General features: G+C 44.4%; 1 long non-coding RNA gene across 1 annotated transcript in view; it reads left to right on the forward strand.

The window, feature by feature from the left end:
• The window catches only part of LOC144819562 (uncharacterized), a 363,968-nt gene that overhangs the window by 89,515 nt on the left and 255,525 nt on the right, over positions 1-18,928 (forward strand). Inside the window, exon 2 of the long non-coding RNA XR_013607443.1 lies at positions 7,385-7,467. This is a non-coding gene — a long non-coding RNA (uncharacterized LOC144819562). The remainder of the gene's footprint in view (positions 1-7,384; positions 7,468-18,928) is intronic.

Genomic DNA, 18,928 nt, shown 5'->3' on the forward strand with positions numbered 1-18,928 from the left:
TGTAAGCTTTTCTCTGTCTTGTTTTCTGCACATTGCCTTATCTAATGTTTTCCATGTCCGCAGGGAAGGGGGATGTGTGGTATCTCCCTCTTCATTCCCCCCCGGCGGCTCTGTTTACCTTGGTACTGCTCGCGGTGACATCACTCAGAATGTCACCGCGACCAGCGTTCGAAGGCGAGCGCCGGGGACACACTGAGGCGACATCGTACCTATAGGCTGTGGCTGAGGTCGCAGGTTCTCTGTACTTATTTCAATAAACATTCTGTTCACTCACGTGACGGCTCCGACTGTCATTTGAAGCCGTCACCACAGGGGAGCATTCATATATGGTTTGAATCATGGGGAAAAAACGTGTCTAAATTATGACTGGATATAAATGAGCAAGCTTCACATCTGTGTGTTTTTTACAAAATGTATGAGCTAATGTTAAAATATTTCCCTTATATTCAAGACTGTTCTATTTGTTGAACGAAGGCAATGTGGTGCAATTGTTTTTCTTTCCTTTTTCCTTCTTTTGTTTTTATCTTCCTTCACGATATATTGTACCAGCAATCAATCCTCGAATGTTGTTGAAAATGTTGACTCTCGTTTATGCCATCCTGAATATGTACCCTAGGTCCCCTGCAGGACCTATGCACTGTGCTGGCTGTCAAAAATAAAATTATGTTTACAAGTATAAGCAACAGCCTTTGTAAACTTGGAGGACGTTTTTGGAGAGCAGCACAATACAAATATGTGGGTCAGGGTGGAGGATGATTTGCATCTCACCAGATGAGAGAGGAGTGACTAATATCACTGTTCAGTCAGTGCTACCTCTGTAGGTACAGGGTCTTCTTCTATTCCAAGATTTGGGTTGCTCGTCAAAGTCCCAGCAGGAGGATCAAGTTAGAAATGAATAAATTCACAAGTAACACCATACTGATGACAGTGAGTAAAAAGTGGGTAAGGTAAGACCCACAGCAAGGGCTCCCTTTTAATAACAGTAATGGGCACTTTGTCCCAACCCAATACTGGCATTATCTGGATAGAGTTCTTCCAGATAAGCTCTCTAAACTACTTCCTTTTTTGATACTGTGAAAGACTTTCCTCTGATACTAAAGCTATTATAAATCATTTTTCCAGTACCTTTTGGCATCTTTGCAAGAGACTGCTTCTTTTAACTGGACCCAATTGTAATCTTCCTTTCCTTTCTTTAGAGAACATTTTTCCCTATATCTTCTCCTTTTCAGAAGATTAATTCATTTGCTTCCTTCATTGGAAAAGACCTTGTCTTGTATCCTCACTAATCTGTTTATCTCCCTGTTTAAACCAGTAACTGGGTGGGAATGTGGTCATCGGCAAGAGGGTTAGTTATTTTACAGGCTGTAACCAAGATTATCTAGGACTTCCGTATGTGATATCATGTGAAACGTGGAAAATGGAACGATTACATAATCGATAATGGAACAACTGGAGAAATATTTATGAGTAACATTCGCTGGGGCATCATTCTCTATTCTTCCATTTACTATTAGAAATTCAATATTACTTAGACTTTAAGCAGAGGAAATCCTCTTTTTGTAGCTCTACAGTTAGAAGTGCAGAATGCTGGGGGGATTTTTAATTTAGAGTCATTTGCAAATGATCCTAAAGCGTGATTAGAGACTTTAGCATTCAGGTCTCCCACTAATAATATGTGTTTACATGCCTTTCTCAACATAATAGTAGAGATAAAATTAAACATATCCTTTAGCAGGTGAATATGGGAAGAGTCATGTGGAGTATATGCATTTCCAACCACTAACGGCTCAATACTTTCTTGTTTCACTTTAAAGATAATTTTTACCATAAGGATTAATTTTGAGCAATGGGTAAAATCTTTGTACTTCCAGCTGTAATTGGTAGTAAGCAACCCAACTATACCTCCTTTTGCATGGCCCCTCTTAGTGGAGATTGCCAGGTAATATAACACAAAATATCCCTCAGATAACCAATTGTTTGTAATCCAAGCTTCTTGGATGCACTCTACATCGGCCTCCAATCTATTCAAAAATAGTATTGTGTTACTATCTGTCAATAATCCTACAGCATTCCAAGAAACCAGTTTAAGGTTATTGCTAGGAACACCTTTCATAGTTTCGCCCAATAGAACTGTTAGAATAAAGTACACCCGCCACCCAGCTCCATCTCCAGACTTCCTCTTTCTCAGAAAACAGTAAGACCTTCCTACCCCTTTTTTCCAAAAAGACCCTCAAATTACTTTCCCTCTCAATTAGGAAGAAGTCCAGGAGAGGACAATCTAGGAGATAGTTGCCCTCACAAACTTTATCATGTAAGGACGTTTTAGTAACCTTCTCCTGCTGTACCGAGAATACATCAATATCACAACAGCGCAACTTGTCGCTATTTAGTATTATTTGGTTAGATACCACTTTGGAGTTATAAATCACTCTGACCCCACAATTTATCCCCGTAATTGGTGATTTAGACCAATGAGAGATCACTACTTTGAACCATAAGTAAATCTGGTATGGATGCAAAGCAACCCAATATAAATGACCTAGTCAAATAAATCTCCTGGTCAAAGATGGCAAGAAATCTTACAGTCAAAGGCACAATCAATGGCTAGCAAACGGTATAATCCCCAACAAATCCCGTCACATTACAGTTATAAACAATGTTATAACCCACTTTAGAGAAAAACATCTTGGCAAGGGGGTTCAGTGAACAAGAAGGAAGGGGCAAGTCTGATGTGCACAATGCATTTTCTCTTTGTGGGTTTGGCATTAACTCAAAAGATGTCCCTGAAGTCAGTTGAGAGATAATCCTACTTTTTCCTCGGTGGAAGCACCCTTCATCTTTTCCACTGTTAGAGTTTGGGCAGAATTTGGGTCAAAATGGATTTCCTTGATCACGTTTTACTGATTCTGAGAGATTTTCACCTCCTTGCGGTCTTTTGCCAATTCTTTCTCTTGTTCTTCTTGCCTTCCTCCTCTAAAGGTAGCGGTAATGCTGTTGCCTCTTTACTTTGAAGTATTAGGAAGAGTGTTTTTTCTTTTCTCTCTCTTACGGGGGGGGGGGAAGAAGAGATTGGAGGCAAGGTTAGTCCATTGGCTCAAAGTGATTCTGCAGGGAGTAGATCTGTTTGTTCTCGGTGGAGCACTGGCTCTCCTTGTTTCTTGTCTTGCATTGCGACGGACCAGCCTGTGTACATAATCCTTACAACAATGTTTAGGTACTGCGTTAACCCTATAGTGTTTACTTGAAGAGGAGCTGAGTTGGGGAGCCTCAAACTGGGACTCATACCTATATATGGCCAGAGAAGAAGTGACCTTTTCTACTAGGGTTCTCTTATTCAAAATAAAAAGTTTTGTTAAGGACAAAACTGAGTCCAGAATATGATCAGGGCTATTTACTGATTTCTCCATCGGAGCCAGAATTGATGACCGGAATCTTTTTAAGCAGAGTAATGAATCAGACAGTGGCACATAGTTCCACTGGTTACAGCAGGAGTGTGGGCTCAAACGCAATTCCGGAGAACCACATACTGTTAGGTTGGTTAGAAAACTCTCGCTAGGTGTACTGCTGAAGAGCTGCATCCTGAACGGGGTACTCAGGGGACTGCCCACCATTTCTTCCAATGGTCGCAGGGGTGAGGAAGGATCAGGAATTACTCTCTTGGATTGGTCTTGAATTGGAACAATATCAATATCAGGGAGAGTAAAATCCTCTTTAAAAGAAACCTTTTCCCTAGTTGATGAAATTACTTGGACCATATGCCCTTCCAAGTTGTTGGCCGCTGAAGATTTACAGAGTACAGGGGAGTATTCCGCTTCTACCAATGATTCTAGGTTTTTTCTCGATTTACCTCAACTGAAGCCACCATATGAGATGCAAGGAAAAAATTAGGGGTTTGGTTCACTTGGGAAGGAGGGGGGTAGGACCACTAAATTTGAACAACAAACAATATACCCACACCTCCATTCATTTTATGATTGCAGATCCAATCAAAAAGCAGATATAGACTAAATTAATTGTGTCTATTTTGGCAATAATGATTAGCCTTTTTTATTTTGAATTATTTCATAAAAAGGAGATCATTTTTTCAATTAATACCACTTGTGCATAAATTTCCACATAATTTGACTGTCAAAGTCAAATTATGTGGAAATTTATGCACAAGTGGTATTAATTGATTTTTGTATATTTGTTAAAATGTCAATGTGGTCGTCTGTACGGTTGATAATGTGTTTCTCAATTCAGCCTTGAAAAAATGATCTCCTTTTTATGAAATAATTCAAAATAAAAAAGGCTAATCATTATTGCCAAAATAGACACAATTAATTTAGTCTATTTCTGCTTTTTGATTGGATCTGCAATCATAAAATGAATGGAGGTGCGGGTATATTGTTTGTTGTTCAAAACCATATGAGATGCAGCCTAATCTTTTGGAAAAAAAGGTAGATATTGCATTAAAGCCTTTCAGGAAATTCACATGCAGAGATGTATTTCTCAAAGGGTTGGCTTTAATTTTATTTCAAACTCTTGAAAAGAGCAGTCTCCGGACCGAAGTTTCTTGGCGTCATGGCTTAGTCCTTTTGGGCTTTCTGTCAAGAACTTTCTGGACAGAGATTGTCAAATCCTGGGAAAGCCATAGTGAATAGCTATTTGCACACCAAAACGTGGTACACAAGCTGCACCCTGCTGCCAGCCAATCTGCCCCCAACACTGTATCACATTCCTTTGGCCTACCTCTTCTCCCGTGTGTGAACCGCTACCGGCCTAACTCCCTCTGCCTTTCAAGGGTACACAAGAAGCCTTCACTTCTGGGATAACGGCTATGCAGAGGATAGGGCAAGAAGCAATGCCACTTCTGGAGATGAAGAGTCTAACTATACCTTCTGGGAGTTAGACACAAACACTACACACTGTGGCACGTGAATCTGGGACGCTTCCACAGACACAGTAAAAGCTGTTGCTTATGTAAGGTTTGCATGCGTGCTTGCCCTCAAAAGACTGTATGTGAGGAAAAGCAAGTTCTTGAATACTACAGTACTCCCCGCTTTCCTTGCTTGCTTGTCCAGTTATTGTCCACCTGGCTGCAGAGACAACCAGGGATCCTTTAATGTCAAAGGCCGCTCTCTTCACTTGCTCCCGGGGCAGCCACCACTTGCCTCTGGTTGCCTCAGGTTGCCACTGTGAAGATTTCTGGGCCCACAGTGTATCTCATCTGGTGATCAGATAGTACCTCCTTAGCTGCTGCCTAATATTTTCAGCTGCTTCCGCAGCTTCAGGGTCAGGAGTATGGTAGTTTGACAACTCCAGCCACCCTGCAGCTCTGACCACGGCTCCACCAGGTTTCCAATGGCTGGAGAAAATACCACCAGAAGCATACTCCTTTGCCTACTTCAGCCACCTAGCAGCCCATGGCTACCTGCACACCGTTCCCTCCACTGGATGCCCAAACCGCTGAGATAGAAGGCAGAGGCAATGGCAGAGGAACACACTGAAAGCAGCACACATTGAATATTGTTCCTCTAAGGCCTCTTTGCATGCCAATGGGTTACAACGCAATGGGTCAAAGTCTTATATTCATGTGCTATTCTTTTTAAGGCGAAAGTCCCTACGTCTCTATTATATGCAATAGAGTCTATTACAGTGACAAATGGAAATTTTTAGAGAAAATGGACGGGCACATTTTAGTAAACTGTGTAATGTTAACTCATCCGTTTTGACCCCAGAAATGAGGGTGGAATTTGGTCTAATAAGCACCTATTTGCAAGGGTTGGCCAGTGTGATTCACTGGGTCTTTCAGCTTAAGAACAGTGAAAAGGACTCCAAGACGGGTTTTATGAATCGTGAAGTTTTTGGCTCAGAGCTGGGCAAATATACATTTTCCTGGAATTTTGTCTTGACACTTGGGCCTGATTACGGTTGGCAAAGTGGCGGAAGCAGGTCTGCCCGACTAGTAGTCGGTGGTCCCGCTGCCCGCATTACAATGCGACCGCCTTCACTAGGTTCGCAATGTATATACTTTGTAAGCAGCGTGTTCTGTGGGTGGTAGCACATGCTGCAGTACAAAATATACACATCTTACATATCCCTACACTATGCTGCAGGTACCATGCGGTCCAATAGCGGAGGCCCAGGGGGTAAGGAGGCCCTGCTAGGGGCCCTCAAGTCACTTTCCACCTACTGTTTCATGGAAGGTTAACCACCATGAAAGGGCCAGTGAAAAGGGACATCCTAATCCCTACGGCGGTGCCTAAGCAGGCACCGCCCCATTGTAGAGAATAGGAGTCCTACCGCCACACTGGCAGGATCCTTGATCCTGTCGGTCGTGGCTGTGTTCCCCCCCGCCAGTCGGGACCCGACTGCCTGCATCATAATGCAGCAGTCTAATCAGATGGGTGAGGATGGCGGTGGGACCGCCACCAACGGCCTGACGGTGGCGGTCCCAGTGCCATAGTAATCAGGCCCTAAGTGATCTGGAACTGCAGGAAGAGGCTCTGGTTTCCTGCAGTCTCCCACACAATTCAAAAGATATTCAAAGAATGCCTCTAGCTTTACTAGCTATCGAATTGACTCTATGAACTGTATGTCAAAGAAAAGGATGGCGGCAGTAATTTCGTCCTGACGCGCCAAGTAAGCTCAGCAGTACCTGACCTGGAATTTGGACCATGGCCTCTGCCATTTTTGGACATTATTTCGAATTAACTTGTTTTCGCTCAATGTGCTAACAGCAAACTGGTACTATTCTGGAAAAACAGGGGAAGAGTGTAACTTGTGTAACTCGGGGATTGAGGATCTGTGCTCTTTGCTTGTCCCGCATTGTCTCTTCATCTCCTCTACCTCTTAAGGCCAATGTTTTTAAAGAATAGTATTAAATCAGCTGAGGTGGCATGTGAGTTCCTCCTTCATTGAAATAATGGAGACATTTGTACAAACATTTTTACATTTTTTAATGGCTACATGAATTTATACTAACTCGGATTCAGGATTGCTGCGGCATTACGAGAATGTTCAAAATTGGAGTAATTTGTCCTATATATATATGTATGTGGGCCACTTGGGCCATGATATATGGCTAGAACCCAATAAAATATGCTGTGAAAAGAAATGTGACGTAATTTGCACAAAGTTTAAATATCTCAAGGTATTAATAATGTATATCAATTTGCATCCAGTTTGCTGTTACAGAAAATTAGTTTATGTGAACAAATGTTTTAAAATATATATATGTATTTATTCTTTTTTTCTAATGTGTGGTTTTAATGGGTTTTATATTCATTGTCCTGTCTTGTTTTTATGGGGACCTCTTTTGAGTTCCAAAACAAAAATAAAGAATTGAATGAATGAATGGTTGGAGTTAAAGATTTCTTGTTTGTGTTTTATATTTTATCAGGAGTTAACCAGCAGGAAATTTTAATGAGTCCTACAGACTGACCTACACGTAAACCAGTGGATGGAAGTAGTTTATATCCAGGGGTAAGATAACCACAAAGGACCTCTCTCTGAAGGTTATAGTGACATAGTTAAGTTATAGTTGCAATGTGTAGGGAGTAATAACCTGTTCAGGGCGTCCAACAATGTTATCTTGTGGAGGAAAGTTTGTGAGTTCTGGCTATATTCAGAAACCACAGGGGAACCTAGCACAGAAAATCTGAACTGAAGCATAAAAATAAGGGGAAACATATTTTCACCTTTTTTCCCTCCTATGCAGTAGGAAATTAAGTAAATTGTATTTACAGAACGGCAAACAAGGTGCAAACTGATTTCACATGATTTCTTTACATCTTTTAGAAGTGAGGGTTGGATCTAGATTTGATTAAAAAAAATGTTTAGATTAAATAAATATCAAAAGTAGTGCAAAACCACTTTGCTCTATTTATTTTTTTAAGGTTAAATATAATCTAGGGGTTCTTTGTTAAAATCCCTGTTACACATTTACAATTATTTATATGCATACACAAACATATTTTACATGTGTATCACTGGTTACATAATATATTTTCAAATTTTTGCCCAGGTATACAAATCCTTCTACATTATAAACAGACACAAAATGTTGTGTGCGCTGTTCTATGGAAGTGGCAAAACCGCGTAAAATGCCACATTTGTGCGCACTGGTGGAAAGTTTCGGAAATACATACACGTGTCAGCTCTTTTGTCTGACCTCGCTAACTAAATCATTTGACTACCCAGAGCTTGAGTGCAAATGTTGGAAACGGGTGCTTTCCTCCCATTGGACACCCGTGCCAGAAGAGCTCTGTTCAGAACTTGTTCTTAGGTCCTTTAATGTCAAAGCCGAGGTATTGTTCACCAAGATTTTTATTGGGCTGTTGAGAGAGTTATAGGAAGCTCAAGCCAGCTGGATCTATTGTGTTGTTCTAAGAATATGAAATCTCTGGAGACAACAAACCAGTGGGTGACTTTATAATGTGCCATGCAAGAAGCATAAAAGGGTAATCACTCTTTTACTGAGGCGGATATGCAATATGTGTAGATGTAGATGTAGAGTCCATTTATAACGCGCTAGCAATCGCTCCAAGGAGCATCTCGGCGCCAATATGAGGACAACCAGATGAAAAAGTTGCCTTACTGCTAAGGAGACCATAGCCGGGATCACACTAGCGCTCTGGCCATTGGGTCTGGAAGATTGTAAATCCAGGTTTTCAATTGCTTGCGGAACTCAGACTCCTTGTCCAGTGCTCTTAATAGAGGGGGTAGGGCATTCCATGCTTTGGCCCCCAACACCGCTAGGGATTTGCCCCCGCGGGTTTTGAGTCTGAATCTAGGGATGGTCAAAAGATTGGCATTGGAGGATCTTAGTGCGCGATTTGGACAGTATTTTACAAATTTATTTCTTAGGTAAGTGGGGCCTGAATTATGCACAGCGCGAAAAGTGATAGTTAAAACTTTGTGGAGGACCCTTTTAGTTATAGGCAGCCAGTGTAGTGCATTGAGGGCTTTGGTTGCTGAGGATCTTCTTGGCCATTTCAGAACCAGCCTTGCAGCTGCATGCTGCACCATCTGGAGTTTATGAGTAACCATCTTATTGGTGCCAGCATACAGGCTATTGCAATAGTCAATGCGGGAGGTGACTAATGCAATCGTAACAGTTTTCCTTGCTTCGAGGGGCAGCAAGTCGAAGAACTTTCTAAGCATTTTTATTACCCCGAAACAAGTGCCTGCCACTTTTGACGCTTGATGTTTGAAGGATAGATCGGCGTCAAACTGTACCCCAAGGTTGCGAGCCGAGGAGGTAGTGTGGGGTGGAATTTCTGCCTTCTCAGGCCACCACAGTCTGGGGATGAAATCATTATTTGAGCCTATGGGCATGATCTCGGTCTTTCCTGTGTTACATTTCAGGTGGTTTTTCCGCATCCACTCAAAGGTGGCCGTTAAGCAGCACTTAAGCTTTTCCTCCCAGGCCTGGTTGTCTTTGTCCATGACCAGGATTAGTTGGGTATCGTCCGCATATGCTATTACATCTATGCCGTAGGACGATATCAGCTGAATCAGGGGTGCGGTGTAAACATTAAACAATGTCGGACTCAGACTGGAGCCCTGAGGTACTCCCGTTGACAGTGGCTTCTCGCTGGAACGGAATTCCCCCAGAGTCACCACTTGTCTCCTGTCACTAAGAAAGTTTTTTATCCACTCTAAGGCAATACCTTTAATGCCAGATGTTATTAATCGGTCTATTAAGATGGCATGTGAGACTCTTAATATGTTAAGAGAAAGTAGTCCGTTCTATTTTCTTGGTATGTTTGCAACTGCTCCTGGCATGTCTGATTTAATCCAGCTGTGGTTCTACATTATTTACGTAAAAATGAGACTCAACCTTGCAGTTAAACAGGGTCAACCTCATTAGTCAATAACTAATAGCTCGTCAAATGTTTGTAGTTGCAGAATTAAATTAAATCACATTTTTAAATTTTCTTTGTGATTTTTATAAATTTGCATAACTAAAGTTAGGCACATGTCGGAAGCGAATTCATATTAGTTTGCATTAAATTTACCTTCTGTGTCATTAGCTGTGGTGATTTTTTTACGACTACTGTTAATTTATGTGGAGGGGTGATTTGTTAGCAGACCTGGTAGAGGGGCCAAGAATGGCAACTCTCAATATGTAGTGGCCCCACGGTGGTTGACGATGCATCCACAAATTTTCGAAACGTTCTCCCAATGACCATCTAAGTAAAAAAATCAAAATTATAGCAGTCAAATCGAGGGAGATGTGTGATTGACATGTTTCAGTGCAAACAGTCTCCTACTAAACTGAAACCATCAGAGAGGTCCTTTCCCAAGTTTAGGTCGAGCTTTCAAGACCTGTTGTACTTTTGATATACTTCTTTGTGAGCTTACAGCCTGCCCACTGATTTTCACTTGTTTGTTTCAGTGTCCTTTAAAAATCCTTTCTTCCAAGTGGTTAATCTTTCCTATTTATCCCTTCTTTTTGTCACTTGTTCACTCCCACAGAGCAGTCACCCAGTACTTGTACCCTTCCACTTGTCCCATTGTAGCATCTGTTTAGCGACTACTTTCCACTTTTTCTAAGAGAATTTGACACGAGGGCTACATGTATTCAGTCGCTCCAAGGTTCGTTTCTTTAACCCCTTGCATGCGCGGCGAATTTTCGCACTGTGCGGCCGTTTTAAAGAGCGGGCAGGATCAGCACACGCCCACCGTGATGCATGACGGACGGGGGCCGTCATCAGCATGGAAGGGGTTAAACAGATCTGTAAATCATGTTATTGTCTCGTAACATTTGCTGTGCATTCAAAGACAGAGGTCAAATGTTAGAGGCTGTTTTCTGAGGGTGCCAGGACATGCAGTTTCTCAGGTGTTTTCAAACATGCTTCTTTTGCTGCACCAGTGTTGCAGGGACTTCATACCCCATTGTGTCCAGCTCTGACTAGCTTCCGTGCTGCGCTTGTGTTTATACTGGCCAGCTCATGACACGGTGGTTATCACAGTAAGGGAGAGTTGCAGAGAGGTGTATGACATTACAGGAGTGATTTTGTACCGCTATAACTCACGGGCATGACTCGCAGAAATTGCGTCTGTCCTGGCGTTAATATTTTCTTTGGAGAAAACGGCATTCATTTTCCCACTGGTGCAGTGACAACGTTACGGCTTGCGAGGGGCTTCCTCTTTTTAAATTTTTTTATTTATTCACGCAGCACCCTCTATCTCATTTGTGAGCCATTTCCTGCTTTTGTTAAATCAACCTTCTGTGCTGATTGTCCCTTAGGCCTGTTTCCAAGGTTGTTACTGTTTTCTTTTGTGTTTTGTCAGTCATAGTGAAGGATGTCTGTCCCAGAGCGCTCATGCAGTTGTTTTTGTGTATCTAGTCCCCTGGACACTGCACTCAAAATAAACAAAAGCAACACCAGTAGCAGTGTTCAATGTAATTGATGCCAAACACAATGTTCAAGCACACAATATGACATTCAGACTGAAAACCAACTTAGATTAAAGAATCCTCTCAAAGCACATTAATTTCTAGCCTGGTAGCAATGGATCAAAATAGTCAGGATCCATTCCCTCCTTCTTGCACTCCCTTGTTTACCAAAGGTACATACCCTGCAAAAAAATGAGAAACATTTACTCCTGTGGAATTGAATATTTCAGGTGTTATCCCAAAATGTGTATTTGCAACTAAAAAACTTAAGACTTCAATGTCAGAATTAAAAATTAAAAATAAAACAGGTACCAGTTAAAATTAAAATGAAATTGTGCCACTTTTAAGAACTTTGATTTTATGGAGTGTTTCACTGGCTTTGGCGGCAGCTTAGAGTGCGCTGCTTGCATATTGATCTCACACCAACCATTCGTTTTCTCTGGGAATTTTTATGTAAGCTCCTTTATTGGGAATTTGCTAATGATGCTCAGCATGATTAGTGATTTTCTTTGAATCTTTATTCCTCTGTGGACAAAGCAATCAGAGAGATATCGGTTTCTCAAAGCTGGATCCTTTGCCCGAGCTCGGTGTTGTGTTTTTTTAGACTAGGTACCAGTGTCCAGGTGACCGCCAATTGCTCTCATTTGAAATAAAACGGTTATTATAATTCGTCCTTAGGAACTCATAAAAACTCTGTATAATTCTTGCCACGGTTAGTCTTTATTTTGTTACTAATGGAAGAACTTGGACCATACTATATTCTTCAATGAAGAAAGTTTAATTTTATGGTCCACGTTTTAATCTTACGCTGTAGGTGATATAACAGTTCAGTTACTTTCTGCTTCCTGAATGACCGTTGGACTGAGTATCGTATCGTAAGTTGTTATCTGGATTGCTACTGTTACTTACTCCAAAGTCTACCACTTCCCATTGTTACTTACTTCAATCTTTGAGTAATGTTGGAGAGGGTGGGTATTTGGGCAAGAAGGCGCTCCCTTCAGCGCTTTTTAAAACAGTTTTAATTTATTACAGGTATAGTAAATGAAAAGATTCTAATTTGGTTTCCCTTACTGTAGGAGGCTGGCTTAGTATATGGTGCACACTTATTTAGGTGCTGCACCTTGCAATAATCCAGAAAACCCTTACGGTGATTTAAGTGGTCTTAGACAACCTTAGAAAGGTCTCTAAGTGGTAGCTGTGGAGAGCAGCCTTCAGGCTTGGTCCTGAAGGTGTGTTACGCAACTTGTTTTACCAGATCTAATCATATAGTGTAGATTAAACGAAAAAGAACCACACAGTGTAGTTATAAAAATATGTCTACTTATTACACAACACTCACTAACACATTGGTATAGCTGCTACCCAAAGATATCAACACAAATACACAATAATACTTCAATTGCAAGAGGTAAGTAAGCACAATACACAGTGGTCTCCAGGGGGAGACCAAAACATATACTAAAGAAGTGGAATGCGAACTGCGACCGAAGTCGGGACTTAGACCAAGAGACTCAGAAGAGCAGGGGACCCAAGGAACCACTCAAGGTGAGTCCCAGGAGCCCCACGGAGGCTGTGTGCAGAGAGGAAACACAGCTGCATACTCAATGCAAGTAAAAGGGAAAGTTGTGGTTGTAGTTTTCAAGAAGAAGGGCCCTTCCTAGTGGACCCTGAAGAAACCCCATGGAAGACAGAAGGTTGGAGAGTCATCCCACCCATGGATACCCGAGGAACCAGAATCCATACACCAGGGAAGCTGGGTACATAGGTGCGAAGTGACGGGGGTAACTGCCGTAGACCACAATGGAGGACTTCAGAAAAGATGCTGCTGGTGAAGAAGGTGAAAGAGTCTGGTGGAATCCAATGGTGTATACTTGAAGAGAAGAACCTGCAAGCAGAGGGGACAGAGTCTATGCCACTCGGAGGTGACCAAGGGGGCACGGAAGGGCAATGACCACTGATCACGAAAGATACAGAAGTGATGACGGTGACCTTGTCACTGCAGCTGAGAGGACCAGGCAATACTGTAGAAGACCAGGAGCCATTCCAGAGCTGTCTCACGTCAGAAGTCGAGATCCAGTGGGTCGTGTCTGGAGAGAGCACCAAGATGCCTTGGCAGCAGCAACAGACTTCGCAAATCAAAAAGGGGCAACACTTGGGCCAGCAAGGTCTGAGGGACTCACCAAATGCAGGAGAGGTAGGGTAAGCCCCAAGCAAGCAGGGGAGCCCACTAAAGCCAAAAAAGACTCTTGAGAGGACCCTCATGCTGAAGGCACAGGAGTCGCAAGAGGAACTTGAGCAGCTCACCAACGGTGCAGGCCCACGGTGCAGAGGATGACGTGAGGACAAATATCTTGGTAGGAAGAGTTGCTGGAGACTGAGCTTCTTGTAGCCCGAAAATCTCTGGAGTACAGAGCAAACAAGCTTTGGTAAGGGCAAGTCAGAGCAGTGCACACAGGTTCTGTTCCAGAGGTTCCAACGAGGGATACTGCCCAAAAAGTGGCTGAGAGGACAGGTCAGGACTTGAGGGAGGTCCAGAACTACCACCTGTGTTGCTGAGCCTTTCGAAGTCAGTGGGACATCAGGAGCAGCAGACCGTCAGCTTTGTTGCTGCGCCTGCAGATGCAGGTGAGTAACTCCTTCACTCCAAGGGAGATTACTTGGGTGTTCTTGATGCCCATGGGCCTGAAGAGGAAGCTGGGAGCAGCACAGGCACAGACGACAAAGAATACTTGAAGGACAGCGGAACCAGGAGCAGCAGGACTTTTTCTTGGTGCAATCTTGGTTCCAGGTGAAGTCCAAGTGCCCACACTGTCAAAGTTGAAGTAGTTTCGAGTTTGAATCTTGTACCACGACGAATCTGAAGAGCCACCCACAAGTAAGCTCTTAAGTACCTAGGGAAAGGGTTGAAAAATTCAGGGGTCCCTCCCAGAGGAGGGGCTGGACAGAGGGGGGATACTCCCATGTCCTTTGTTCTGGCAAGCTTGGCTCAGCAGCGGGAGGGCAGAATTGTGTATGTGGTTGGCAGCAGCACTAGCTTGGCGTTAGACCCTGAAAAGCTATTACCAGGAATAATGGGGGCGTCCCTGAGGAGCCCCCCTGTGCATTGAATCATACCTCCAACAAAGGTAACAGTGTTGGAGTAGGAGAATGATTCCAACATGTTTGATACCAAACATGCCCAAGTTCAGTACAGCCAATATATAGTTAGGCATTGCGTAATGACGCATGGCCACTATATGTATCAAAATAGCTCAACACAGGGGGCGTGGCTTGGACGGCAATGTGGACGGTCGTCTGAGTCCGTCAGCTCCGCAGTCCCGAGGCCAGCAACGGCAAATTTAACCAGCCAATCAGAACACAAGCGCACATCAAAACCAGATTCCGATACTGGAACCCACAGGCAACAAATCGAGCCCGAAGAACAAGAAAAGAAACGAGCCAAGCCGGAAATACGAACTTTGAACCCTCCGGGCGAGGAGCAGATAAAGAAGGGGGACAAAATGGCGCCCTAGTGCCCGAGGCTGGAGGCGTAACCGCAAGCAGAGGGAGAGAGATGAGCCCACGGCGGAACTCAAGCGCAGCTCAACTGCAGAACTCTCCAAGATACCAGCATTGGAATGGGAATTCCCAAGAGTGCAGGTAGGAACTGAGAGGCAACCCACAAGAGCGGAAAAAAAAAAGCAGCGGAGGTAAGAAACGAGGAAACACCGCGGCAGCAGGGGCGGACTCAGACAACAGAGAGACTAAGACTAAAAGACTTAACATTTTAAGCAGCAAACCTACCATCGGGATTTTTTCTCGCAACGGAACGGGGACCCGCTCCGGAGGCTCGAAACGAAAGCGAAACACACCCTCACGTAGGGCGCCGCCATTTGCAAAACGTCACCTCCAGAAGTACCATCGGGGGACAACAAAGGAACAGGAAGTGGAAGACGGATGCGAGAAGAAGCTAGCGCAGCAGCTAGCAGCAAACGGCACAGCCCCGCAACCGCACGAGCACAACAACAATTAGCTGTCTGAGCGGAAGAGGCACTGTCGAGGCTACCGAGGCTACCGAGGTGGCCACACGAACGGCGGCTGCATCAAATACCAACAAGCGACCAGAGGCGCGAGCACAGGAAGCAGAGCAGAGGGGTACACGGAGGTGCCGGTGGATGAAACGAGAACCCACAAATCAGGTCATAAGGGGCAGCACCTACCCCCGGACACAGAGAGCCTAACAACCGGCGAACAGACAGAACAGAGGGGCACACATAAGTGGCGGTGGTGGCGAAAGGGAGCCTTGAATCAGCCCTAGAAGCAGCACCAACACCCCCAGTCACAGAGAGCCTAACAAACAGGTTAACAAACTGAAACACGAGGAGCAAATGACTCACGGATATACACAAGTGTGAGAGCGAATTGAAGGACACAAACAAGGAGACAGGTCTGGAGCCAACGAGCACAGGGCGCCGAATACAGGCGCAGCACAGCGTATACCGGCCATAACGAAACGGTAAGAGCACGCAAGAACAACGAACAATGACCAAGGAGGGCAAAGCGCCTCGAACACACCAACTAGGGTGCACAATACCCAGAAGCGGGAAGGCGAACAAGATAAAGCAAGCGCTGGCAGGGGGAAAATTAAAGACAAGAACTAGAAACATAAGAGAACCCAGCAGATATCGGACACCACACACAACGCCGGCACTGACTCCTGCATTAAAGGCAAAATCAACCGCAGCCCTAACTTCAACCCAGAAGGAAGGAAGAACAGATAGCCTCCAAACAAGAAGAGGCCTCGGTGCAATGGCCGGACAGGAGGGGAAAACAGCAGGAGACCAGAAAAAGCCCAGGAAAGACATCCCGGAGTCGCCAATGAAACTTAAAAACGAAACCAGCACTCTAGAGACAATCCTGAAAAGAGTCAACGAAGGCAATGCAGTGGCAAAAGAAACAAAACACACAATAGATAACATGCAGCTAGAACTAGCAGCGATAAGAGCGGACCTGCACAGCACCAACACGAAGATAGAAGCCGCAGAAAAGCGCATAAGCGACATCGAGGACGTGACCATCACTAACACCAGAACACTAGCAGAGTGCTCAAAGACCTCAAAAGTCATGCAAAAGCAGCTTGAGGAACAAGAAGACAAAGCACGAAGGGGCAACATAAGGATCCTGGGCGTCCAAGAAGGGACTGAGGACACAGCCGGTACCTGCGCAGCCATGCTGGAAGATATGCTACCTAAACTGACGGGCCTGAAATTCGATAGGCAATTTGAGGTTGATAAAGCATACAGAGTTCCGGCAGGAAAACCAGCACACGGGAAGCCCCCCAGGCCGATAATCTGCTGCCCACTAAGATCCAGCCACACTGACGCCATTTTTGCCTTTGCCCGGAAGAACCAGAACCTGACCTGGGCAAGCAGCAAGATAGTGCTAACACAGGACTACTCCAAACTAACAGTAGAAGCAAGGAAGGGATTTCTCGCACTAAGAGATGCCCTCCGCAGAAGGAAGCTCAACTTCAGCTTCACCGGCCCAGCGCATTTCAAAATCACAGACAACTGGAGAACCATGGTATTTGAGGATCCAGAGGAGCTAAGACGCTACATACAGGGGCCACCAGCGGAAGAAATGGAGATCAAAAGCCCAGGTCCAGGTGCAGCAAAGAGAAGCGCATCACCGGACGCTTCAGAGAAATCGGAATAAACCGCTATGAAGAGGATGCACAACGCAACTACCTCATTTAAAAGCTACCTCAACATTAGCAGTGGTCCCCTCAACCAGAGAACAATGAACTATGCAACAGAGAGACCACGGTATCCCAAAACAACCTACCTCAAGACAGAGACTACCTCAGGACATGGAACGAGGAGGAGACAAAAGAGAGTTAATTGCGAGTATGATCTGAGCAGGACAATATCATAGAAGCAGCCTGAACAAAGGATGGTCTAGGCTGTCATGGACAAACGAACGAATGAACATAAGGCCTCAGGGACGATTGCGGAGCAAAGGGAACTTTGTCGTCGCACACTCACTCAGCAAGTAAGAGGGGGAGGTGGGAGGGCAGTGAGGGGGAGGTGGGAGGGCAGGGAGGGGGGACGGGGACGGGTAGGGGGGTGCGGGGTGCACATACATGTGTTGCTTTCATTTCTTCTACTTTCTCTTTCTCTAACTCTATTCTCTGATCTACTATCCCCATCTCTCCATTGGAACCCTAAGCACAGGGGGGAAAGTGAGGGAACACAGATGCGCAGAAGCAGGCGGAGACAGCTAGCAAAACAGCCAGATAAACACCAGATAGAATGACATGTAACCAGCTCACACAAATCACCACTGACATCAAAGTAGTGTCCATGAACGTCAAGGGTCTGAACCACCCAGTTAAGAGGAGGAAAATCCTAGACCATCTGGCGAAACTTAAGAGCGACATATATGTTCTACAGGAAACTAGACTAGGAGCGGAAGACATATGCCGCCTCAAGGCCAACTGGATAAGTGAAGTTATAGGCTCACCCGCACTAAACAAAAAGAACGGAGTCATCACTATAGTAAGCAAGAAGTCAAAGCTAGTAATAACTAACTCACAGGCAGACACTGAAGGCAGGTTGCTACTGACAAGCCTAGCCAGAGGGGATGAGCCCATACATGTAGCAAACATCTACGGTCCTAACACGGATGACAGGACCTTCTGGGAGAGGGTCGGGACACAGCTAGACACCCTACCACTAGGGGAACTCCTCATGGTGGCTGGTGACATGAATCAAGTCTTAGACCCAGCAATTGACAGACACCCGCTGAGAATGAATCAGACAGCACATAAGGGGAGCATCCTGAAGAACTTCTGTACTAAACTCAACCTAAAAGACCCATGGCGACTTCAAAACCCAGACGGTCGAGAGGACACGTTCTACTCAACACCACACAACTCCTACAGTAGAATAGACTATATACTGATCTCAGACACACACTCACCTAATCGATCAGACTGAAATAGGTCCACGAGCGATCTCTGTTCACTCACACATCAGCCTTACACTGTCAGGCAAACACAATGAACGGCCAACACGCAGATGGAGATTTGACGATGACCTGGTTAAAAACACAACAGCCAAGGTAGAAATAGAGACAGCAATAAAAGAGTACCTCTCATTTAACTATACCCCGGACATAGACAGAGACTCACTATGGGACGCCCTTAAAGCCACGATCAGAGGCATAGTACTCACCATCAAGGGCAGGCTAAACAGAGAAAGGAACAAAAAAATATCTGGCCTAGAACAAGAGATAAAAGATCTAGAAACTGGACACATAGCCGACCTGGAAGATAGGAATACTCTCACTACACTAACAAAAAAGAAATACGAACTAAACAGAATTCTCAGTGAAAGGGCGGGTACCTGGTTAAACAAGTACAAGGCCATAAATCTATGCACTGCAAATAGAGCAGGGAAGGCGCTAGCGTCCTACCTCAAAGGCAAGCAAAAACAACACTCAATAGCGGCAGTCAGAGACAGCAAAGGCAAATCCCAGACAGCAAACAAGGAGATACTC

Source organism: Lissotriton helveticus, chromosome 2_1 (genome assembly GCF_964261635.1).
Source record: "Lissotriton helveticus chromosome 2_1, aLisHel1.1, whole genome shotgun sequence".
In the NCBI taxonomy this organism is placed as follows: domain Eukaryota; kingdom Metazoa; phylum Chordata; class Amphibia; order Caudata; family Salamandridae; genus Lissotriton; species Lissotriton helveticus.